At 40.1% G+C, this 25,115-nt stretch overlaps 1 protein-coding gene across 3 annotated transcripts in view; it reads left to right on the top strand.

Moving 5' to 3' along the window:
- Positions 1–25,115, top strand: part of ITCH (itchy E3 ubiquitin protein ligase) — a 121,473-nt gene that overhangs the window by 12,589 nt on the left and 83,769 nt on the right. The gene's annotated exons all lie outside the window — the stretch shown is intronic.

Genomic DNA, 25,115 nt, shown 5'->3' with positions numbered 1-25,115 from the left:
CACAAACCCGCCTCCCCTGCATCGACAGGTGGACTCTCAACCACTGTGCCACCAGGGAAGCCCTACACATTCTTTTTTATATTGTTTTCCATTATGGTTTATCCCAGGATATTGAATGTAGTTCACTGTGCTATACAGTAGGACCTTGTTGTTACTAATTCCATGTTAATTTTTTTAGGATCCACCACCATTTTTTCTGCAGCAGCTATACCATTTTACATTCCCACCAGCAGTTCGCAAGAGTTCCAGTTTTCTACACCCATGCCAACATTTCATTTGTTTTCTTTTCTTCAAAGAATAGTCATCCTGATGGGAGAAGTGGTATCTCATTGTGGTTTTTATTTGCATTTCTCCAGTGCTTAGTGATACTGAGTGTCTTTTCATGTGCTATTTGTATATCTTTTTTGGAGAAATGTCTGTTCAATTCCTTTGCCCATTTTTTAATTGGGTTGTTTGGTTTTTTGGTGTCTTAATTATCTTGTAGGCTGCAGCCTACCTCTTCTGGGTCTTGTGCTAGTCGTCCTCTTTTCCTGTGTTGACAAAGCAGCTAGAACCATTCTCTAATATATAGTCCCTCAGTAAATAAATGTTTGATAAAATGTTAAAAGTAGTGCTTTCTGGAAAGCTGAAGGTTGGTTGGGGCATGACCTTCATTACATTTTTCTCTAGTTTTGGAATTCTCTGTTCTCTTTTAACCATTTACTTGGTGGGATAAACATTTATAAAGGATAGGGAAAGAAGTCTCTGTGTCATCCAAGTTTTATTTTATTTCTATTTATTTATTTTAAAAATTTATTTATTTTTTTATTTATGGCTGCGTTGGGTCTTCGTTGCTGCAGGCGGGCTTTTTCTCTAGTTGTGGCGAGCAGGGGCTACTCTTCGTTGCGGTGCGTGGGCTTCTCATTGCAGTGGGTTCTCGTTGCGGAGCACGGGCTCTAGGCATGTGGGCTTCAGTAGTTGTGGCTCGCGGGCTCTAGAGTGCAGGCTCAGTAGTTGTGGCGCACGGGCTTAGTTGCTCCGCGCCATGTGGGATCTTCCTGGACCAGGGCTCAAACCCGTGTCCCCTGCACTGGCGGGTGGATTCTCAACCACTGCCCCACCAGGGAAGCCCCCCAAATTTTATTTTGGAGAAGGAAAATATGGGATCTTATTAAAAGAAATTTGGCTCTTAGAGGACTTGCTCTTCCTGTTTGCCTAAGGAAATATGAATCAGGCTGAGGTATCCAGACAAAGGTTTAATTTTTTGTAATTCTGAAGGGAAAAAGTCTGTTTTAATTATTTCAGTGATTACTTGATTTTGTGTGATGATTTGGAATTTCTTATTTTGAGACTGTGCTCTTTGGTAGGGTTCTTTTTGTTTTTGTTGAAGAGGGGTTTGGGAGTGGTCCTAAACTCAATATATATTTTAATAATTTTGAAAAGAACCAAACTGAATAAGTTCAAGTACAACAATGACATAAGTATTTTTTTTCATTTGTTTCCCTGTTTTTCTCTTTTTTGGCTGATTTATGGAACTGTGGCTTTAAATCATGAAATTAACGTTGATCAAGGCTAGAGATCTCCGTTTTTGGCTGCATCTTCTGTTCTGACCTTGGACAATCCATTTTGATTGGGTTGTTTATCTTATTATCAAGCTGTAAGAGTTCATTGTGAATTCTGGATGTAAGTCCTTTATCAGATATGCATTACATTTAACAAATATATTCTCCCAGCCTTTGGCTTGTCTTTTCATTTTCTTAATAGTGTCTTTTGAAGAGTAGAAGTTCCTAATTTTAATGAGGCTTAATTTCTCAGTTTTTTCTTTTATGGATGGTACTTTTGGTGTCACAGCTAAGAAATCTTTGCTTAATTGGGCAATCCATTTAACTTCCCTGGATTTCCATATGTTTATCTGTGAGCACAAATATGTGTGTGGTATTTTGCCTTCTTTGAAATGATATATATTTTTCTAAAATAAATTTATTTATTTGTTTATTTATTTTGGCTGTGTTGAGTCTTCGTTGCTGTGCGCAGGCTTTCTCTAGGTGTGGTGAGCAGGGGCTACTCTTCATTGCGGTGCGCAGGCTTCCCATGGCGGTGGCTTCTCTTGTTGCGGAGCACGGGCTCTAGGCACGCGGGCTTCTGTGGTTGCAGCATGTGGTCTCAGTAGTTGTGGCTCGCAGGCTCTGGAGCGCAGGCTCAGTAGTTGTGGCACATGGGCTTAGTTGCTCCGTGCACGTGGGATCTTCCTGGACCAGGGCTCCAACCCGTGTCCCCTGCATTGACAGGCGGATTCTTAACCACTGCGCCACCAGGGAAGCCCTGAAATGATATTTTTAATCAGTTCCTTTGGGACTCAAAGTAGAGGAGGTAGTCTTGGAATCGAATACTAAGGTGAAAATCTGCTGACCCAAATTGGAGTGTAGAATTGGCTCTGCTTTCATAATCCTATTTGTTTCCTAATGGATAAGTGGTAATGTGTTTCTGTTCTCTCTCCCCAGTATTTAGGGCTCTTGGAAGTAAATGATTCTCTCTCTAATTTTTTTTCTGGTTTTTTTTGTTTGTTTGTTTGTTTGTTTTTTGCGGTATGCGGGCCTCTCACTGTTGTGGCCCCTCCCGTTGCGGAGCACAGGCTCCGGACCCACAGGCTCAGCGGCCATGGCTCACGGGCCCAGCCACTCCGTGACATGTGGGATCTTCCCGGACCGGGGCACGAACCCGTGTCCCCTGCATCGGCAGGCGGACTCTCAACCACTGCGCCACCAGGGAAGCCCTTTTTCTGGGGTTTTAATACAATGTTTATAACAATGCTTTTTTAGTTCTTTTAATATAAATGCATGAATTTGTTTATAAAGTATACATAGACATTACTCATTCATTAGTATTGACATCTAGTTTACTTGATCTTAAATAATGTGTAAAAATGATCTGAGAAAGGTTTGCTGGAAGGATGGGGATAGTGGCTATCCAGGGTCTTATTTTGAGGAGAATTCATGTGTTTTAAGAGATAGAAATAAGAGTTTCTTGGAAGCCAGGAAATTCAACTTTATATTTAATTAGGTTGTATAATTTCACACAAGCATTGGTTGCAAAAGAGAGCAATAGTTAATAGTAGTACAACAGTAGTTATATTTATTGTGGTATGTCAAATCCTTTAAACTCTAGCAGTAAGTAGTCAAAGCCAGGACACAGCTTGTAATAGTAGTTAATATTATAATGTTTGTCAGAAAGCTGTTTGGGAGAACTGGGAGGAAATTGTCTTCTGCAATACTGGGTACAAAGTTCAGACCTGCAAATGAATGCTAAAGGTTCCGATTCTGGTGCCAGTTTTCTTAAACTCTTATACTATTGAACCTTGAAAGTTGTACCTTCCTTTATTTCTCTTTGAATAAGATAATTGTCTTTTTATGTATATGCTTTAAAATCAACGCTGGATTCCCATTTGGCTGGAAAATGGGAAAGAACTGTCAGTGATCAGAGATCATTACGTGATGTTCAGAGCCAAGGTGTCACTGTTGTGGGGGATATGGGGTGGTCCACATCCTACTTCCCTATTAAGGTAACTTTCTCCAGTAAATAGGAAAGGAGCTTTTCCCCATCATGAGTGGGTTGGAGTTCATTTTCTCTCCTTTTCTTGAGAAATTAAGTTATGGAAATGAGTATTTACTTTCTGCCCTAACGCAAAGAACTCTCATCCCCTCTGACAATACTTAGTCAACACGTACACCAAGGTTAGCTTCTTTGTTATCATTAGTGGAGAATGGGATCTAAACATTGCTCCTTAGTCTCTGCTGCTGTGGCCCCAGTGAACAGGAATTAGTTTTCAACCCAGCTGGGTAGTGTGGCTACTGGTTGCATACACAGGAACCATTACCAACTCCCATGTTTCCACTTCCAACTGGATTGAGCCTGGGGTCCATTCTTAATAAATATGTATTTATTTATTTGGCTCCTCCGGGTCTTAGTTGTGGCACTCGGGATCCTCGTTGCTGCGTGCGGGATCTTCTTTGCAACATTGGGATCTAGTTCCCTGACCAGGGATCGAACCCTGGCCCCCTATGTTGGGAGCACAGTCTTAACTACTGGACCACCAGGGAAGTCCCTGGAGTCCATTCTTCATGGTAGTGGCTGGTGAATGAAGACAGATTTTTCAAAACGGGTCCTTTGATACATAACCCTTTTGAGTAGGGGTTTGGGAACTTGACTGAGTGGCCCTACCCATGGGAGACTACTCAGTATTTACAGTTACCATGTATGCTTCTGTATTTTAGTAAGGCTGAGAGTTTGACTTCATTTGGTTTTAGTTCTCTGAATACCACTGTGTACTTCAGCTCTTTGAACTCTGTACTTTCTGCTTCAACAAGCAAGTTTTCTCCTTACTGGTTTTGTGTGTTTTCTGAAATGTCTTTTTGGTGGCTTCTTTTTTCTATTTGGTTGCATTGGGTCTTCATTGCTGCGTGCGGGCTTTCTCTAGTTGTGGCGAGCGTGAGCTTGTGCACAGGCTTCAGTAGTTGCAGCACGTGGGCTCAGTAGTGGCTCGTGGGTTCTAGAGTGCAGGCCTCAGTAGTTGTAGCGCACGGGCTTAGTTGCTCCGGCATGTGGAATCTTCCGGGACCAGGGATTAAACCGTTTCCCCTGCATTGGCAGGCGGATTCTTAACCACTGTGCCACCAGGGAAGTCCCTGGTGGCTTCTTTTAAGAAATTATAGGCCTATATGAAATTATTATTTATTATTATTTTTTTTTTTGCGGTACTCGGGCCTCTCACTGTTGTGGCTTTTCCCATTGTGGAGCACAGGCTCCAGACGTGCAGGCTCAGCGGCCATGGCTCACGGGCCCAGCCGCTCTGCGGCATGTGGGATCTTCCCGGACCGGGGCATGAACCCATGTCCCCTGCATTGGCGGGCAGACTCTCAACCACTGCGCCACCAGGGAAGCCCTATATGAAATTATTGAAGGGTTTTCTAGGTCACAGTAGATGTGGCCTATAAAATAACTGATTATGTTGGATATATTATTCCTGAAAATAAACCAGGCAAATTTCATAATATCCTGGTTATTTAATAATTTATCTATAAATAGGATATTTTAAAATAAGGCTAGAAATGTAGTTTGTCTATTTGTTGCTTATGGGGCAAAATGTTACAAAATAATCATGTGAAATATCTTTTTCCACATTTTTTTTCCCACTGCCTTTCAGGAAGATGTTAAGGTTAGAGGGTTTTTTTAAAAAAATTTATTTGTTTATTTATTTTTGTCTGTGTCGGGTCTTAATTGTGGCACACAGGATCTTTGCTGAGGCATGTGGGATCTTTCATTGTGGCAGGTGGGCTTCTCTCTAGTTGTGGTGTGTGGGTTTTCTTTTCTCTAGTTGTGGTGTGCAGGCTCCAGGGCACGTAGACTCTGTAGTTGTGGTGTGCGGGTTCCATATCGTGTGGGCTGTATAGTTTGTGGCACATGAATTCTAGTTGAGGTGTTCGAGCTCAGTCGTTGTGGCACGCGGACTTAGTTGCCCCACGGCATGTGGGATCTTAGATCCCTGACCAGGGATCAAACCCACGTCCCCTGCATTTTAAGACGGATTCTTTTCTTTTCAGATTTTTAAATAATTTTTATTTATTTATTTATTTTTATTTTTGGCTGCCTTGCGTCTTTGTTGCTGCACGCAGGCTTTTTCTCTAGTTGCGGTGAGTGGGGGCTGCTCTTCGTTGCAGTTCACGGGTTTCTCATTGGGTGGCTTGTTGCAGAGCATGGGCTCTAGGTGCGTGAGCTTCAGTAGTTGTGGCACTCGGGCTCAGTAGTTGTGGCTCACAGGCTCTAGAGTGCAGGCTCAGTAGTTGTGGTACATGGGCTTAGTTGCTCCGTGGCATGTGGGATCTTCCCGGAGCAGGGCTTGAACCCATGTCCCCTGCACTGCCAGGCGGATTCTTAACCACTGCACCACCAGGGAAGTCCCTAAGGCGGATTCTTTACTACTGGACCACCAGGGAAGTCCCAAGGTTAGTTTTTATTGCTGGCAATGTAGACATTCTGTCACATTTTTCTAGTGTGATAGTAAACATTACTCAAAATAAATGATATAAAAGTGTTAAGAACTGGCCCTATTTTAAGTTTCTTTGTAACTGACAGACTAATAAGTAATAGATTATTTTAATATTGTACTAGATTTTAGATTCAAACTGATATCTTCATTGGTTCAAGTCAGTGGTTTACTAGGTGAAGATACAGGCTCTGCATCACTGTATTTGATTGTGAAGGGACTTCCCTGGTGGTGCAGTGGTTAAAAATCCGCCTGCCAGTGCAAGGAACCACGGGTTCAAGCCCTGGTCTGGGAAGATCCCACATGCCACGGAGTAACTAAGCTCTTGCGCCATAGCTACTGAGCCTGCACTCTAGAGCCTTCGAACCACAACTACTGAAGCCCGCACGCCTAGAGCCCATGCTCCGCAACAAGAGAAACCACTGCAATGAGAAGCCTGCACACTGCAACAAAGAGTAGCCCTCGTTCGCCACAACTAGAGAAAGCCCACGCGCAGCAACGAAGACCCAACGCAGCTAAATAAATAAATGAATTTATATTAAAAAAAAAGATACGTTAATCTAGCTGTGAGATAGAGGTAGAAGAGATACTAGAAAGGAAGAATGTGTCCTGGAGAGATCTCCGCAAGATACGTAGGAGATCTAATGTTAATTTTTTTTTCCTTTTTGTTGTAGAAACTATTTTAAGAGCACTTTTTGTCATTCACATTGGGAATATGCTTTTTATAGACAGGTTTGTTGAGATGTAACCTACACATAATAAAATTCATTCTTTTTAGGTATACACGTCTTTGAATTTTGATAAACACTTGGAATCTTTACTTGTGCTCCTTTGTAGTCATTCCTTAGGAAGCGCTGATGTGTTTTCTGTCCCAATAGTTTTGCCTTTTCCAGAATGTCACGTAAATAGAATCATAGAGTATGTTAGTTTCCTAGGACTGCTGTAACAAATTACCACAAACTGGGCAGTTTAAAACAACACAACTTTATTTTTTCAAGTTTTAGGAGTCTAAAAGGCCAAAATAAGGCATCACTGGAGTTGGAACCTCTCAGAGGGAGAATCTGTTCAATGCTTCTGATGGTTGCTGGCATTCCTTGTCTTGTGTATACATCTCTCCAGTCTGTGTTTCCATCTTTACCCTGATCCAGTATAATTTCATCTTAACTTGATTACATTTGCAAAGATCCTATAAGACCAAGTAAAGTCAAATTCGGGGTTCCAGGTGGACATAAATTTTGGGGGGAGACAGTATTCAACCCAGTACCCAGAATATGTAGCCTTTAAAATTTTTAATGTTTTAAAAATTCATCATACAGTAAGATTGGCTTTTTTTGGGTGTATAGTTGTGTGAATTTTAACACATTTATTGATTCTAGTAACTAATACCGCAATCAGGATACAGAACAACTTCATCACACCAAAAACCTCCCGTGTTCTGTATTTTTGTAGTCATATCCACCCTCAGTTAACCTCTGGCAGCCACAAATTTTTTTTTTTTTTTTTGCAGTACGCTGGCCTCTCACTGTTGTGGCCTCTCCCGTTGTGGAGCACAGGCTCTAGACGCGCAGGCTCCGCAGCCATGGCTCACGGGCCCAGCCGCTTCGCGGCATGTGGGATCTTCCCGGACTGGGGCACGCACCCGTGTCCCCTGTATCGGCAGGCGGACTCTCAACCACTGAGCCACCAGGGAATCCCTGGCAGCCACAAATTTGTTCTTCATTCCTTTAGTTTTGTCTTTTGGAGACTGTCACGTAAATGGAATAGTACATATGTAAACTTTTTGAGACTGGGTTTCACTCAGTATGATGCCTTTGAGATTCCTCCAAGTTGTTGCATTTTTTAAAAAGCATTTATTGCTGAGTAGTATTCCAGTGTATGAATGTACTGCAGTTTATCGATTTACCTATTGAGGGAGACTTTGTTGTTTCACATATCTTGCAATTGTGAATAGAGCTGCTGTAAACATTCTTGTACAGATTTTATATGGACATATGTTTTTATTTCTGTAGGCAAGGTTTCTCAGTCTTGGCACTATGACATGTTGGTTTGGATAATTCTTTGTTGTGGAGGGCCATCCTTCACACTGTAGGATGTTTAACAACATCCCTGGCTTCTGCCCACTAGATAACAATAGCACCCGCCCCCACCATTGTTAAAAAAAAAAAAAAAAAAGTCCCAGAGGACAAAATAGCCTCTGATTGAGAACCTCTACTCTAAGGTAAATACCTAGGAATGGGATTGTTGGGTCATGTGGTATACGTGTTGAATTTTATAAAAAATGGGCAAAACGTTGTCCAAATTGGATGTACCATTTTGCGTTTCAACCAGCAGTACATGAGGATGCTTTGCATCCTTGCCAGCCCTTGATATTGTCAGTATTTTCTTGTTTGTTACTCTAATAGGAGCGTCGTGGTATCTCATTGTGATAGGGTACTCTTTATTTTCTTTTTTTTAATCAGTTCTTTATTTTGAAAAAAATCGACAGAAAAGTTGAAAAAAAATAGTATAGTGAATACCTGTAAACACCTTGCTTATATTGACCTCTTGCGACATTTACTTTTTCTCTAGATGTACTTTTAATTTTGCTGAACCATGAGAAAGTCATTTGCAACCATCATGATACTTCACCCCTGAACACCTTTACGTTACTTCTCCCAAGAAAAAGGATATTTTCCTGTAGGACCACAATAGCATGTGTTAGTATTTCTAAGAAAATTAACAATTCCATAATGTCATCTAATATATTCAGATTTTCCCAGTTATCACCAAAAGTCTTTGGTGTTTTTGTCCCTACGTGTAGGATCCAGTCAAGGTTCACACACTTAGTTGTTTTGTCTTTTTAGTGTCTTGATCTAGTCTTTAGTTTGTCTTCTTTTTTTTTTTGCCACGCAGTGCAGCTTGCAGGATTTTAGTTCCCCAACCAGAGATTGAACCCAGGCTGGTTCAAAGTGCTGCTTCAATCTGGTTCAAAGTGCTGCTTCAATCTGGTTCAAAGTGCTGCTTCCTGACCACTGGACTGCCAGGGAATTTCCTTGCCTTTTTAGTTTTTCAGTGTTAATTTTTTTTTTTTTTTTTTTTTTTTTTTTTGCGGTACACGGGCCCCTCACCGCCGCGGCCTCTCCCATTGCGGAGCACAGGCTCCAGACGCGCAGGCCCAGCGGCCATGGCTCACGGGCCCAGCCGCTCCGCGGCATGCGGGATCCTCCCGGACCGGGGCACAAACCCGTGTCCCCTGCATCGGCAGGCGGACTCTCAACCACTGCGCCACCAAGGAAGCCCCAGTGTTAATTTTTTAAGAGTCCAGGCCAGGTAACTGGTAGAGTGTCATGTATTTTGGATATAATCATTTTCTCATTATTAGATTCAGGTCAGACATTTTGGGGGCAATAATACTAGTCTAGGTGATATCGTATACTCTTTTTTTCCATTATATTGGGCGGCACATCAGTGGTGGAATGTCACTCTAACGATGTTGGTAAGTTTATTTACTTGGTTAATGTGATACTATAAGATCTCCATAATAATCGTATACTTTTCACTTTGTAATTAGTAAGTAATATGTGGTGTAATACTGTGAGGCCATATAAATATCCTGTTTTCTAATACCCTTTCATCCATTGGTTTTACTATTGTATTAGTTATCTATTGGTGCATAACAAATTATCCCAAAATTTAGCTGCTTAAAATAACAAACTTTTTATCTTACATGGTTTCTGTGGGACAGAAATTCAAAAGTGGCTTAGCTGGATGGGTCTGACCCTGGATCTCTTGAGGTCGCAGTCAAGATGTTGGCTGAGGCTGCAGTTATCTGAAGACTACTAGGGCTGGAGAATTAGCCTCTAAGGTGTCTTTCTCATGTGGCTGGCAGGTTGGTGCTGGCTCTTGGCAGGAGGCCTCAGTTCCTTGCCACATAGTTTGTTTCCCTGAGAACAAGTAACCCAAAAGAGCAAGTGGCATTGCATTTTTTAAAAAAAAACTGTGGTAGAGTACACATGATAATAAATTTACCATAGTAATCATTTTTAAGTGTATATGTTTCAGTGGTATTAAGTACATTCATATCATTGTGCAGTCATCACCACCATCCACCCCCAGATCTCTTTTCATCTTGCAAAATTGAAACTCTGTACCCAATCAACAGTAACTCCCCACTTCCTCCTCCTGTGAGCCCAGTTAACTACCGTTCATTCTGCTTTCTGTCTCTGATTTTGACTACTCTTGGTACCTCATATAAGCGGAATCATCTTTTTGTGGCTGGCTATTTCACTTAACAAAGTGTGTCCTTAAGGTTCATCCACATAGTAGCACATGTCAGAATTTCCTTCCTTTTTGAGCCTGAATAATAATCCATTGTATGTATTTACCACATTTTGCTTATCCATTCATCTGTTAATGGACACTTGGATTGCTTTCACATTTTAGGCATAATGAATAATGCAGCTGCTATGTAAAAATACCTCTTCAAGACCTTGCTTTACATTTTTGGGGGGTATATACCAAGAAGTGAAATTGCTGGATCATACGGTAATTCCATTTAAAAATTTTTTAGGAAATGCTATACTGTTTCCCACAGCAGCTTACTGTTTTACATTCCTACCAGTATGCACAAGGGTTCTAGTTTCTCCACATTCTTGACAACATTTTGTTATTTTCTGGGGGCTTTTTTGGTAATAGCCATCCTAATGGGTGTGAGGTGGTATCTCATTGTGGTTTTGATTTGTGGCATAGTGGTGTTGAGTATCTTTTCATGTACTTAATGGCCATTCTTCTTTGGAGAAATGTCTATTAAAATCTTTTGTCCATTTTTGAATTGACTTGGTTTTTTTGTTGTTGAGTGAGGAGTTCTCTGTATATTCTGGATATTAATCCCTTAGATGAATGATTTGAAAATAATTTCTTCCATTTTATAGGTTGCCTTTTCACTCTTTTGATAGTGTCCTTTGGACATGTTTTAAATTTTCATGAAGTCCAGTTTGTCTATTTTTGTTGTTGTTGTTACCTGTGCCTTTGGTGTCATATATAAAAATCGTTACCAAATCCAGTATTGTGAAGCTTTTGCTCTGTTTCTAAAAGTTTATAGTTTTAGGTCTTTCTTGCATCTAAGTCTTTGACCCTTTTTTAAAAAAAATAGTATTTATTATTTATTTGGTTGCACCAGGTCTTAGTTGTGGCAGGTGGGCTCCTTAGTTGTGGCAGTTGGCCTCCTTAGTTGCAGCAGGTGGGCTTCTTAGTTGCAGCAGGCAGCCTTCTTAGTTGTGACTCACCAACTCTTTAGTTGTGGCACATGGGCTTCTTAGTTGCAGCAGGTGGGCTCTTTTTTTCGGTTTTTGTAAGTGGTGGTAGGTAACAGTCTAACATTGTTTTGCAAGTGGATATCCAGTTTTCTCAGAATTGTTTGTTGAAAAGACTGTCCTTTCCCCATTGAAAGGTCTTGGTACCGTGTCAAAAATCATTTTGCCAGGGAATGGTGTGGGAGAGGGGGGTTGGGGGGAAGAATCATTTTGCTATATATGTAAGAATTTATTTCTGAGCTCTCTATTCCAATAGAATAAGTCTATATGTCTGTATTTATGCCACACTGTTTTGATTATTGTAGCTTTGTACTAAGTTTTGAAATCAGAAATGTGAGTTCTCCAACTTCGTTGTTCCTTTTCAAGGTTCTTTTTGCTATTTAGGGTCCCTTGAGATTCCATATGAATTTTAGAATGGATTTTCTATTTCTGAAGGAAACATCATTAAGATTTTGATGGGATTGCATTGAATCTGTAGATTGCTTTGGGTAGTATTGACATCTTAACAATATTTAGACTTTCGGTACATAAACACAGGATGTCTTTCCATTTATTTGTGTGTCTGTTAATTTCTTTCAGCAGTGTTTTGTAGTTTTCAGGTTACAAGTCTTTTACCTCATTGATTAAGTTAATTCCTGAGTGTCTTATTATTTTTGATGCTGTTAGTAAATGAAATTGTTAATTTCCTATTCAGATTGATAGTGTATAGAAATGCAATTCATTCGTGTTGATTTTTTATATCTTACTACTTTGCTGAAATTCATTTATTAGTACTAATAGTTTTTGCGTGTGGAATCTTTAGGGTTTTTTACATGTAAGATATCATCATCAAACAGAATTTTTTACTCCCTTTCCAAGGTGTATACTTTTTCTTTTTCTTGCCTAATTGCTCTGGCTTGGACTTCCAGTACTGTATTGAATAGAAGTGTTGAGAGCGGCCATCCTTGCCTTGTTCTTGATCTTAGAGGAGAAGCTTTCACTCTTTCACTGTTGGGTATGATGTCAGCTGTGGGTTTTTCATATATGGGCTTTATTATGTTGAGGTGGGTCCCTTCTATTCCTAATTTTTTTTTTTCTTTTGTCATGAAAGGGTGTTGAATTTTGTCAGGCATTTTTCCTCCCATCAGTTGAGACAATCATGTGTTTTTTTCCCCTTCATTCTGTTAATGTGCATTACATCAGTTGATTTTCATATGTTTAACCATCCTTGCATCCCAGGAATAAGTCCCATGTGGTCATGGCATATAATCCTTTTAATATGCTGAGAAATGTCTGTTTTTCCCTTTATTTATTTATTAAAAAAAATTTTTTTTTAACTTGGCCACACTGTGCAGCTTGCGGGGTCTTAGTTCCCCAACCAGGGTTTAAACACGCACCCTCAGCAGTGAAAGCGTGGAGTCCTAACCGCTGGACCATCAGGGAATTCCCTCTCCCTTTAAATATGTGTTTTTGCTTCATATATTTGGATGGTGTGTTATTAGGTACATAAATTAGGTACATAAATGTTTATAATTATTGTTATATTCTTGGTGTATTGGATCTTTTTAATAAATTATGCCCTTTGTCTCTTGTAACCTTTTTTGATTTAAAGTCCATTTTATGGACTTTAAAGTGACATTAGTATAGTCACCTCTCCCTTTTGGGTACTGTTTACATGGAGTATCTTTTTCCATCCTTTCACTTTCAACCTGTTGGTGTCTTTGGATCTAATGTAAGTCTCTTGTAGACAGCATATAATTAGTCATGTTTTATTTTTATTTTTTTTAAGTTTTATCTTTTTTTAGCCACACCGTGCGGCTTGTGGGATCTTAGTTCCCTGACCAGGGATTGAACCCGGGCCCTTGGCAGTGAAAGCATGGAGTCCTAACCATTGGACCACCAGGGAATTCTCAATTAGATCATGTTTTAAATCCATTCTGCCAATCTGTCTTTTGATTGGAGAGTTTAATCCATTTGTATGTAATTAGTGAGAAAGGAGGACTGACTTGCTCATTTTACTGTTTGTTTTCTATATGCCTTATAGTTTTTTTGACCCTCCTTTCCTTCATGACTGTCATTGTGTTTAGTTTATATTTTGTAGTGAAACATTTTTATTTTTTCATTTCCTTTTGTATATATTCTATAACAATTTTCTCTGTGGTTACCATGGGAATTACATTCAACATCCTGAAGTTATAATACTCTAATTTATAATAGCTTAATTTCAATGATATTCAGAAACTGCGCCTTTACTGCTTTGTTACCACCGATTTCAGTTACTGATATCACAAAATGCATCTTTATACATTGTGTGCTGTGGCATTGCCTTTAATGATATAGTCTCTGAAGTTGCATATTGTCACTTCCTGCCACATTCTGTTCATTAGAAGAGAGTCACTAAATCTGGCCTACATTCAAAAGGCATGGGATATTAGTTTCCATCTTTGTCAGGGAGGAGTGTCAAATAGTTTGTAGACATATTTTAAAATTCGGGGACTTCCCTGGTGGCGCAGTGGTTAAGAATCCACCTGCCAATGCAGGGGACACAGGTTTGACCCCTGGTCTGGGAAGATCCCACATGCCGTGGAGCAACAAAGCCCATGCGCCACAACCACTGGGCCTGTGCTCTAGAGCCCCTGAGCCACAACTACTGAATCCCATGCGCCTGGAGCCCATGCTCCACAACAAGAGAAGCCACTGCAATGAGAAGCCCACACACCGCAACGAAGAGTAGCCCCGATCACTGCAACTAGAGAAAGTCCGCACGAAGCAACGAAGACCCAAAGCAGCCAAAAATAAATAAATAAATTTATTTTTTTTTTAATGCTAACATCTGTTCTTGCCTGGCTCAGTTATTTATATTAGAGGTTCTAAAATGATGATTCTTTCATTCCTTCATTATTAAGCTGAGCTGAATTTTGCTGGGAAACTCAGTCCCCATGACAAGTCTCCAAATAGTATTTCCTGTTCTTTATTACATTTTTTATTACATTTTAATATTTTTTATTTTTATCTTAAAATCTGGTTTATTAGATTACTTAACATTTCTGTGCCTGTTTCATCATTAAAATGAAATGGGTGTAGTAATACCTACCTTAGAGGGAGTGTATTAATTTCCTGTGACTGCTGTAAGAAATTACCACAAACTTAGCATCTTAAAATAACAAACTTGGGACTTCCCTCGTGGTCCAGTGGTATAGAATCTGCCTTCCAATGCAGGGACGCGGGTTCCATCCCTGGTCAGGGAACTAAGGTCCCACATGCCGAGGGGCACCTAGAGCCCACGTGCTCTGGAGCCTGTCCGCCACAACTAGAGAAGAGGAAACCCGCACACCACAAGTGGAGAGAAGTCAGAGCGCCACAGCAACAGATCCCGTATGCCGCAACTAAGACCCAACACAAAAATATAAAAAATAAATTTTTTAAAAAACTACTTTAAAATAACAGAAACCTTTTTTCTCACGGTTCCAGAGGCCACAAGTCTGAAATCAAGGGGTCAGAAGGGCCTCGTTCTGTCCAGAGCTCTAGGAGAGAATTCTTCCTTGCCTTTTCCAGCTTCTCGTGGCTCCAGATATTCCTTGGCTTGTGGCTGCATGATTCTAATCTCTGCCTGTCTTCATATGGCCCTCTTCTCTCCTCTGTGTCTCTTATAAGGACAGTTGTCATTGGATTTAGGGTCCACCTGGATAATCCAGGATGATCTTATCTTGAGATTGTTATTATTTTTTTCCCCTCTGCGACCTGGCATGTGGGATCTTAGTTTCCCGACCAGGGATGGAAGCCATGCCCCCTGCATTGGCAGCGTGGAGTCTTAACCACTGGACTGCCAGAGAAGTACCAAGATTCTTAATTATATCTGTAAAGACACTTTTTTCCAAATAAAGTCACATTTATCGGTTTCAGGGAATAGGATGTGGACATATCTTTTTGGGAACCACTATTCAACCCACTACAGGGAGAGTCTATTAAATGAGTTACCACATGTAGAGTTCTTGAAAACTGTTTACAGCATGTGATTATTCAACAGACTAATTATTTTTTGTTATTATGATGCTTGTGATTTATAGCAGCTTCCTGGATTTAATACTTTCTCTTTTATACCGCTATTTTAGCAGTTTAAATTTCCATACCTGTCACGCATACCTAGGGCGACTGTATCTCATGGTTTGCCTAGTATACACCTGGTTTATTCCTGTTGACTTCTAACTGACCAAGAGTTCAAATTTTTTAATATATTCTTTCTCTCTCAACTCCATCTGAATTCCAAGGGTGCCAACCCTGGTTATGATTTTTGTTTTTTTGTTGTTTTTTTCCTCACTGCACAGCTTGCAGGATATTAGTTCCCCAACCAGGGATTGAACCTGTGCCCCCTGCAGTGGAAGCACGGAGTCCTAACCACTGGACCACCAGGGAATTCCCTGTGTTTTGTTTTTTGCTCTTTGTGTTGCGTTGTCATGAATATGTTTTATGTTCACAAGTTTGTATAGTTACCCCAAACTAGTTGGCTTTTTTTTTTTTTTTTTTGCGGTACGCAAGCCTCTCGCTGTTGTGGCCTCTCCCACTGCGGAGCACAGGCTCCAGACGTGCAGGCTCAGCGGCCATGGCTCACGGGCCCAGCCACTCCACGGCATGTGGGATCTTCCCAGACCGGGGCACGAACCCGTGTCCCCTGCATCGGCAGGCGGACTCTCAGCCACTGAGCCACCAGGGAAGCCCTAGTTGGCTTTTGAGGTAAAATTTTTTGCCTTTTTTCACTTAAAAGTTTTTCTACTTTTCACTTTGTCCATGGTGCTTGTCAGTTTTCTAGGTTATTATGTAGTCTTTTGGGTTTTCTGTGAAGACATTCACATTGCCTGTAAATTACAAGTTTTGTTTCTAATGTAACAGCAGAGCTAGGGCTTGGTGCCCCTTTTGTTGATTTTTATAGTCAATTCTTTTTCTGTTGTGCTAATTTCTCCTCTGTGACCTGTTAGTTGACTAAACTTGAGGAAGTCCCCTATTCTCTTCCTGTTGTCTTTTCACCCACAAGTGATTGTCTTCTGGGTCATCTTGTCTGAATTTCCCCTCCCCACAAAGTCAAAATTATTTACTACCACTTGTACTTCCTTACTCATGTGAGGAAATTTTTACATATAGAGAGTACAGTGTCAGGACTTCGCTGGTGGTCCAGAGGGTAAGACTGTGTCGGGACTTCCCCAATGCAGGGGGCCCAGGTTTGATCACTGGTCAGGGAACTAGATCCCATGTGCATGCTGCAACTAAGAAGTCCGCATGCTACAACTAAGAAATAGATCCGGCTTGCCGGCAACTAAGACATGGCACAGCCTAAATAAATAAATATTTAAAAAAAATAGAGTACAGTGTCAGTTTTCTGTAATTCTGATTATTATGGCTCTCCCTCGCATTTTAATTTCTAGGCAGGCAGAAGCCCTCTTTGTAAGTCTGTGCTGTTTGCTATTATGACGGGAAGCTTTCTGCAGAGTATATTTGTTGGCTGCTTTTATATTGTCATCATAGACCTAAAAACAACAACAACAGCAAAATTACGCTTTATTACCTCACTTATTCACAAAGAGGCTCTTATGTATAGGTTACTAGTGCTCCCATTTATTTGGAGAAATGCTGGAAGATGGTGAGTGCTTTGGATTGTAATCGATATTTTTAAGTCTTTTAATGTCTCAGTAAGAAAGTTATCCTACATTCAAGGAGTTAGAGAAAAATTCATTTTGAGTATAACAACTTTTTCATGTTTATTTTGATTCAACATATATTTGAGAGCTTACTATTAATATACTTAAGATACTCTGTAAGGTTCTAGTGATGTAAAGATGAATTGCCTTGACCTCAAGAAGACAGTTTGAAAGGTGAGAGGGATTTGCAAACAGATAATAAGAGACAGCTGTTGAACACTTAACTGGGTTTAAGCCTTTCTATATGACTTTACAGGTATTATCTCAGCCTTTAAACCGAAACTACAATTAAGTTATCCCTGTTGTATGGATGAAGAAAGTAATTCAATAATTTGCTTAAGTAATGGTGCTGAGATGTGGATCTAGATTTATTTGACTCCAAAGCCTGCACATTTAATTACTGTGTTATAATATCTCTTGGAATACATGCTATAGGGTAGACTAGAAGAAGAAATTAATTATTTCTGCTTTGAAGTTTAGGGGAGGCTACCAGATGAAATGCTTGAGCAGAATGTTGACGGATAAGAGAAGACCAGATCACTGGGAATTTAGGGAAATTGCGGGGCAAAGTTTGAAGAGAAGGAACAGGATAAATAAATCACAGAAGTATTAAACAGATAACATTTTGGGGAATGAACTTCACTTCTGTGTGATTGGAGCATGGGGTCTGTGTGGGAGAATGGTATGTGAAGTACGAGAATAGGCAAGCCAGGATCATGGCAGATCAGAGGTGTAGAAAGTTCATTTTAAAAATCCTTTGACAGGGCTTCCCTGGTGGCGCAGTGGTTGAGAATCTGCCTGTTAATGCAGGGGACACGGGTTCGAGCCCTGGTCTGGGAGGATCCCACATGCCGCGGAGCGACTAAGCCCTTGCGCCACGGCTACTGAGCCTGCGCGTTCGGAGCCTGTGCTCCGCAACAACAGAGGCCGTGATAGTGAGAGGCCCGCGCACCGCGATGAAGAGTGGCCCCAGCTCGCCGCAACTAGAGACAGCCCTCGCACAGAAACGAAGACCCAACACAGCCATAAAATAAATAAATTAAAAAAAAAAAAAAATCCTTTGACAACACTGTGTGGACAGATTGGGGTAAGGCAAAGAGAAATACTGAAATGAGTACGATAGTACAGGGAGAGCCAAATGAAGGGAATAGTAATGGGGATAAAGAGGAAGATGTTTAATTTTTTTTTAATTAAAAAAATTTAAAAGATATTCCACCCACATCCAACTGTTTTATTCTAATGTCTTAAGAAATTTTGCCTCTTCCGTATTTCCCAGTTTTAAGCCATCATGGTGTGATGTATGTAGGATGTTATCGTTTTTCACATTGATGCTTGAGAGCAGGTGTTAGCAAACTATGACCCGTGGGAGGAATCTGGCCCTCTGCCTGTTTTTATAAATAAAGTGTTATTGGAATAAAATACATTTTATGTGTTGTCTGTGACCACTGTCACACTACAGTGGCAGTTGAGCAGTTATGACAGAGATCATAGGGCCCACAACTGTGAAATATTTACTCTCTGGCCCTTTACAGAAAAACTTTGCAGAGCAGCAGATTGAAGACATTCTTTGATCTAATAACTAAAGTGCACGTGATAGTGCTTACTTAATACTGTATGTTGGGCTTTGTTAACTAGGTGACTGACCACATCAGTCATTCAGAATCTACCCATAGTGTATTTGGAAATTTTTTGAACCCAGGCCATGGCAGTGAAAGCACCAAGTCCTAACCACGGGACCACCAGGGAATTCCCATGGAAATTATATTAATTAGACTCTCCCAAATTGCAAGGTTTTTTAGGTAATGGGAGGTTAATGTGAAGTTGTTTATGAAATTAAAGAATGGAAAACTCAACTGCATAGTCAGGTTTCAAAAGGAAAAACAGGACATGTTGCTTGTCAGTCCTCACAAGGACCGAAAAGTAGTTTAAAGCTGCAAAATTATTCAAGATTACAGCATAGCCATGGCAACCAAGTTATTTTGTCAGCCTGGCAGTACAGGTATCAGTTGATTCCCAATTCCAGTGCTCTGACAAACTGAAATCTGTGTACAGATCTTGCAATTTCACACTACTCAAGAGCTGACCAAACTGGTGTTGGGGAGAGTTTTCATGATAGTTACTTCTTTACCCTAAATTTTTTTTTTAATGGCACTCTGTTTTTGTTTAATGAATATTGTATCTTTTCATCTCTCTGAGGATATTAATATATTTTGCTTTTCTTTGGCATCACTTTTCTTGATAGAAGCTTTCCACAACTTTATCATGTTTAGGGATGTGGGCAGACTGGGGGCTGTGAGTGCATGTAGAGAGGAGAGGGCTTGTTAACTGAGAACCTCAATATAGGGTTACCTGGTGGACTCTTTGGGGAACTTGATAAGGCTTGTCCTGTCTCCTGCCTGGGTGGTTAAGTCTTGGCTACAGTGAGCTGGGAGCCTAGTGGGAAAAAAGGATGGGAATTTAGTCATTCCGTTTGCATATGTTCCTTTAATTCTTGTGTTCTTGATACTGTTCTTCAGCCTTCAGCTGTACCTGGCATCTTCCATTGCAGAGATGCTTGAGGGAAAAAAAAAAAACAGACCTGAGCCTTTTGGTGTCAAGTAGGGGATTTAGGAATCAAAATGCTTGGTAAGCAGCTTTCAACCAATTCTGCTTCTGTGTCCCAACTTTACTTCCTACTTCCAAAATTGACTGGTATCTTCTCTTGGGGGCACTGCAAGTAAACTAACCATCTTGGTTCTTGGCTTTTCCCTGTTGCCAGCATAGGACAGGAGTCTGCTTTATTGAGTGTGCTGTCAAATAGCATTGGTCCATCTGCTTTGTAGCTTACTGAAGTTATTGTACTTGTTTGTTGTTACCTCTACTTCTTTCTCCTGACCTTTATTACTGTTATTACTTTTTTAATTTTTAAAATTTCTTCACCAGAGTTTAGGGGAAATTTGAAAGGGGATTCAGATGCACATGTGTAATCTATCATCTTCTTGTGAAAGTCCTTTCCCCACATACTTTTTTTTCCTTTTTGTTTACTTTTTGCATTCTTTTGGATTCATACATTTTTCCCTCAAATATTTTTTTCTCGGTAGTGATTTGGAATTTGTGCACTGTTTTTATTTTTTTACTGCTTCTCTTTGAAATTGTTTTAATTGATTGATTGATTGATTGTTTGCCACGTGGCTTGTGCCATCTTAGTTCCCTGACCAGGGATCGAACCCATGCCCACAGGGCAATGAAAGCACAATCTTAAGCACTGGACCTCCAGGGAATTCCCTGAAATTTTGACTTGCATATTAACTTCACAAAACTGATCAGTATCTTTGCCTTGGCCTGAACAATACAAGGATCTTGGAACAATTAACTCCAGTTACCTCCATTCCTGACTTTAATGCTGTTATTCAGTATTTTAGCTTTGTATTTTTAAATCCCCAAATAAGACATTGTTTTGTGTATTTTTTTAATTCTTTATTAAAAATTATTTATTTAGGCTGCGCCAGGTCTTAGTTGTGGCATGCGGGATCTTCTTTGTGCGATCTTTAGTTGCGGCATGCGGGCTCTTAGTTGCGGCATCAGCCTTCTTAGTTGTGGCATGTGGATTCTTAGTTGCAGCATGCACGTGAGATCTAGTTCCCTGACCAGGGATCGAACCTGGGCCCCCTGCATTGGGAGTGTGGAGTCTTACCTGCTGGACCACCAGGGAAGTCCCATGTTTTGTATATTTTAGATTTACCTTATGTTTACCACTTCCTTAGTCACTTTTATATCTTGAGTTGCAGAGCTTCCTTTGAGTATCATTCTACTTATTCTTCAGGTACATCCTTTAGAAATTCTTCTAGTGAAGGTCCATTGGTAGTAAAATATTTTAGTCTGGAAAAAATTTTTCCTCTAAGTTTTGTTTCTTGTTTTAAACACCTTTATTGAGATATAGTTCACATACCATACAGTATACCTATTTAAAATGTACAATTCAGTAACTTTTAGTATATTCAGAGTTGTGCGTCCATCACCACAATCAATTTGAAAACATCATTGCCCCCCAAATAATCCCGGTGCCCCCTTAGCTGTCGCTCTCAATCTACATCCACTCAGCCCTAGCCCTAGGCAGCTAATAATTGACTTACCATCTCTGTAGATTTGTCTACTTTGGGCATTTAATATAAATGGAACCATAAAATATATTGTCTTTTGTGACTGGCTTCTTTCACTTAGCATAATATTTCAAGGTTTATCCCTGGTATAACATTTAACGAGTGCTTCATTTCTTTTTATTGCTGAATTTCTTTTTATTGTATGAATATACCACATTTTATTTATCTGTTCATTAGTTGATGGACATTTGTGGTGTTTCTGTTTCTGGCTACTATGAATAATGCTGCTGTAAACAGTTATGTTCAAGGTTTTGTGTGGACATATGTTTTCGTTTCTCTTGGGAATATACCTAGGAGTAGAATTACCTATTACCTATTTTGAGGAACCATAAAACTTTATTTCACTGCAGCTGCACTAGTTTACATTTTTACTAGCAATGTGTGAGGGTTCTTCATATCCTTGTCAACACTTGTTACTTATCATTTTGAATAGCTCTCCTAGTAGGTGTAAAGTGGGTATCTCATTGTGGTTTTTATTTGCATGTCTCTGGCTAATGATGTTTAGCATCTTTTCATGTGCTTATCGGTCATTTGTATATCTTCTTTGGAGAAATGCCGTTTCAGTCCTTTAGACAATTTTGTAGTCATCTGTCTTTTTGTGTTGAGTTGTAAAAGCTCTTTATATATTCTAGATACTTATATTGGATATATGATTTACAAAGATTTTCTCCCATTTTGTGGGTGGGCTTCTCACTTTCTTGATGGTGTTTTTGAAACACAAGAGTTAAAAATTTTGATTTATATCCAGTTTTTATGTTGCTGGTTTTGGTGTTATAGCTAAGAAACCATTGTCTGTCTAATGCAGCGTCACATAGAATTATACCTGTTTTCTTCTACCAAATTTTTAGTTTTAGCTCTTGCATTTAGGTGTATGATCTAGTGTGAGTTAATTTTTGTCCATGGTTGTGAGGTAGGGATCTCTTGCACATGAATATCCATTAGTTCCAGGACCATTTGTTGAGAAGTTTGTCTTAGTACCCTTGTCAAAAATCAGTTGGTCATAGATGTTTGGGTTTATTTCTGAACTCAATTCTATTCCATTAATCTGTATATCTATGCTTATGCCAATAACACACTGTCTTGATTACTGTAGCTTTGTAGTAAGTTTTGAAATTGGGAAGTGTGAATCCTCTGACCTTGTTCTTTTTTGAGATTGTTTTGACTATTCCTGGTCCTTTGTATTTCCATATGAAGTTTGGAATCAGCTTGTTAATTTCTGCAAACAGGCAGTTGGGATTTTGGTAGTGATTGTGTTTAATTTGTAGCTCATTTGGGGGTTAATCTGTAGGTCATTTGGGGGACTATTACCATCTTAACAATGTCAGGTCTTCTAATCCACGAACATTGGATGACTTTATATTCATCTAGGTCATCTTTATTTTGGGGGGGGGCGCTGCGTTGGGTCTTCGTTGCTGCGCATGGGCTTTCTCTAGTTGCAGCGAGCGGGGGCTGCTCTTTGTTGTGGTGCTTCGGCTTCTCATTGTAGCGGCTTCTCTTGTTGCGGCTCACGGGCTCTATGCGTGTGGGCTTCAGTAGTTGTGGCTCGCAGACTCTAGAGCGCAGACTCAGTAGTTGTGGTGCACGGGCTTCGTTGCTCCGTGGCATGTGAGATCTTCTTGGACCAGGGATTGAACCCATGTCCCCTGCATTGGCAGGTGGATTCTTAACCACTGTGCCACCAGGGAAGTCTCTAGGTCCTCTTTAATTTTTAGTTTTACACTTCTTTTGTTGAATTTTCCTAAGTATTTTATTATACTATTGTAAATGGAATTCTTAATTTCACTTTCAGATTTTTCATTGCTACTGTGTAGAATTACATTGGCTTTTGTATGTTGATCTTATATCTTACAACTTTGCTGAACTTATTTTTTATATATATATATATATATATATATATATTTTTTTTTTTTTTTTTTCTGTGGTATGCGGGCCTCTCACTGTTGTGGTCTCTCCCGTTGTGGAGCACAGGTTCCGGACACGCAGGCTCAGCGGCCATGGCTCACGGGCCCAGCTGCTCCGCGGCATGTGGGATCTTCCCAGACCGGGGCATGAACCCATGTCCCCTGCATCGGCAGGTGGACTCTCAACCACTGCACCACCAGGGAAGCCCTAATATATATATATATATATATATATATTTTTTGATCGAGCCACACGGCTTTCAAGATCTTAATTCCCCAACCAGGGATCGAACCCTGGCCCCAGCAGTGAAAGCGCCAAGTCCTAACCACTGGAGTGCCAGGGAATTCCCACCTGTTTAATAATTTTTAAGTGGATTCTCTAGGATTTTCTATACACAAGATCAGGTCATCTTCAAATAAAGATAGTTGTACTTCTTTCTCTGCAGTCTGTATGCCTTTTATTTCATTTTCTTGCCTGATTACCCTGGCTAGAACCTTCAGTACAATATTGAATAAAAATGATTTTTGAGAGCTGGCATTCTTGTTCTTGAATTTAGGGGGAAAGCATTCAGTCTTTTACCATTAAGTAGGATGTAAGCTATAGATTTTTCTTTTTTAATAGATGCCCTATTTCACGTTGAGGAAGTTCTCTTCTACTCCTAGTTCCTTGAGTGTTTTTATCATGAAGGCGTGTTGAGTTTTGTGAAATGCCTTTCCTGTGTCTGTCGAGATGATGATGTGGTTTTTGTCCTCTATTCTATTGATCTGATACATTACATTAATTGATTTCTGGATATTTATCCAACTTTGCAGTCTTGGCATAAGTTCCACTTGGTCATGGAATGTTACTGAATTCTCAATTTGCTTGTATTTTGTTGACGATTTTTGCCTCTGTTTTCAATATAAGAGATTAACCAACTGTGTAAAAGGGATCCAATTTCTCCACATCCTTGCCAACATTTTTAGGGTTTTTTTGGCGGTACGCGGGCCTCTCACTGCTGTGGCCTCTCCCATTGCAGAGCACAGGCTCCGGACGCGCAGGCTTAGCGGCCATAGCTCACGGGCCCAGCCGCTCCGTGGCATGTGGGATCTTCCCAAAGTGGGGCACGAACCCGTGTCCCCTGCATCGGCAGGCGGACTCTAAACCACTGCGCCACCAGGAAAGCCCAGTTTTTTGTTTTTTGATAGTGACCATCCTAACAGGTGTGAGATGAGGTCTCGTGGTTTTGATTTGCATTTTCTGGATAATTAGTGACGTCAAGCATCTTTTCACACACCTATTGGTTATATGTATGTCTTCCTTGGAGAAATGTCTGTTCAAGTCCTTCGCCCATTTTAAAACTGGGTTGTTTGGGGTCTTTTGCTTTTGAATTGTAGGAGCTTCTCGTGTATTTTGGATATAACTCCTTATCAGATATATGGTTTGCAAATATTTTCTTCTGTTTCACAGGCTGTCTTTTTACTGTGTTGATTCTTTCCTTTTGCAGAGCAGAAGCTTTTTAGTTTGGTGTAGTCCCTGTTGTCTTTTTTGCTTTTGTTGCTTGTGCTTTTGGTGTAATATCCAATAAATCATTGCCAAGACCAATGTCACAAAGCTTTTCCCCTATATTTTCTTCTAGGAGTTTTACAGTGTCATGTCTTATGTTTTAGACTTTCATCCATTTTGAGTTGATTTTTGTTTATGGTGTAAGATAAGGATCCAATTTCATTCTTTTGCATGTGGATATTCAGTTTTCCCAGCACCACTTGTTGAAGAGATTATTCTTTCCCCATTGCGTGTTCTTGACAACCTTGTTGAATATTAGTTGTCTGTATATTTGTGGGTCTATTTCTGGGCGCTCTATTCTGTTGCATTGCTCTATATGCCTATCTTTATGCCAGTACCATACTGTCTTAATTACTGTAGCTTTGTAATATTCTAAAAATCAGGTAGTGTGATATCTCAGTTTTGTTCTTCTTTCTCAACATTATTTTGGCTATTTGGATCCATTTGAATTTTAGGATTTTTTCTATTTAAAAAATTCCATTGGGATTTTAATAGGGATTGCATTGAATCTGTAGATCACTTCGGGTAGTTTGGACATTTTAACAATACT

The sequence above is a fragment of the Stenella coeruleoalba genome, assembly GCF_951394435.1.
Source record: "Stenella coeruleoalba genome assembly, chromosome: 15".
Classification (NCBI taxonomy): domain Eukaryota; kingdom Metazoa; phylum Chordata; class Mammalia; order Artiodactyla; family Delphinidae; genus Stenella; species Stenella coeruleoalba.
This window is presented reverse-complemented; position numbering and strand designations above follow the sequence as displayed.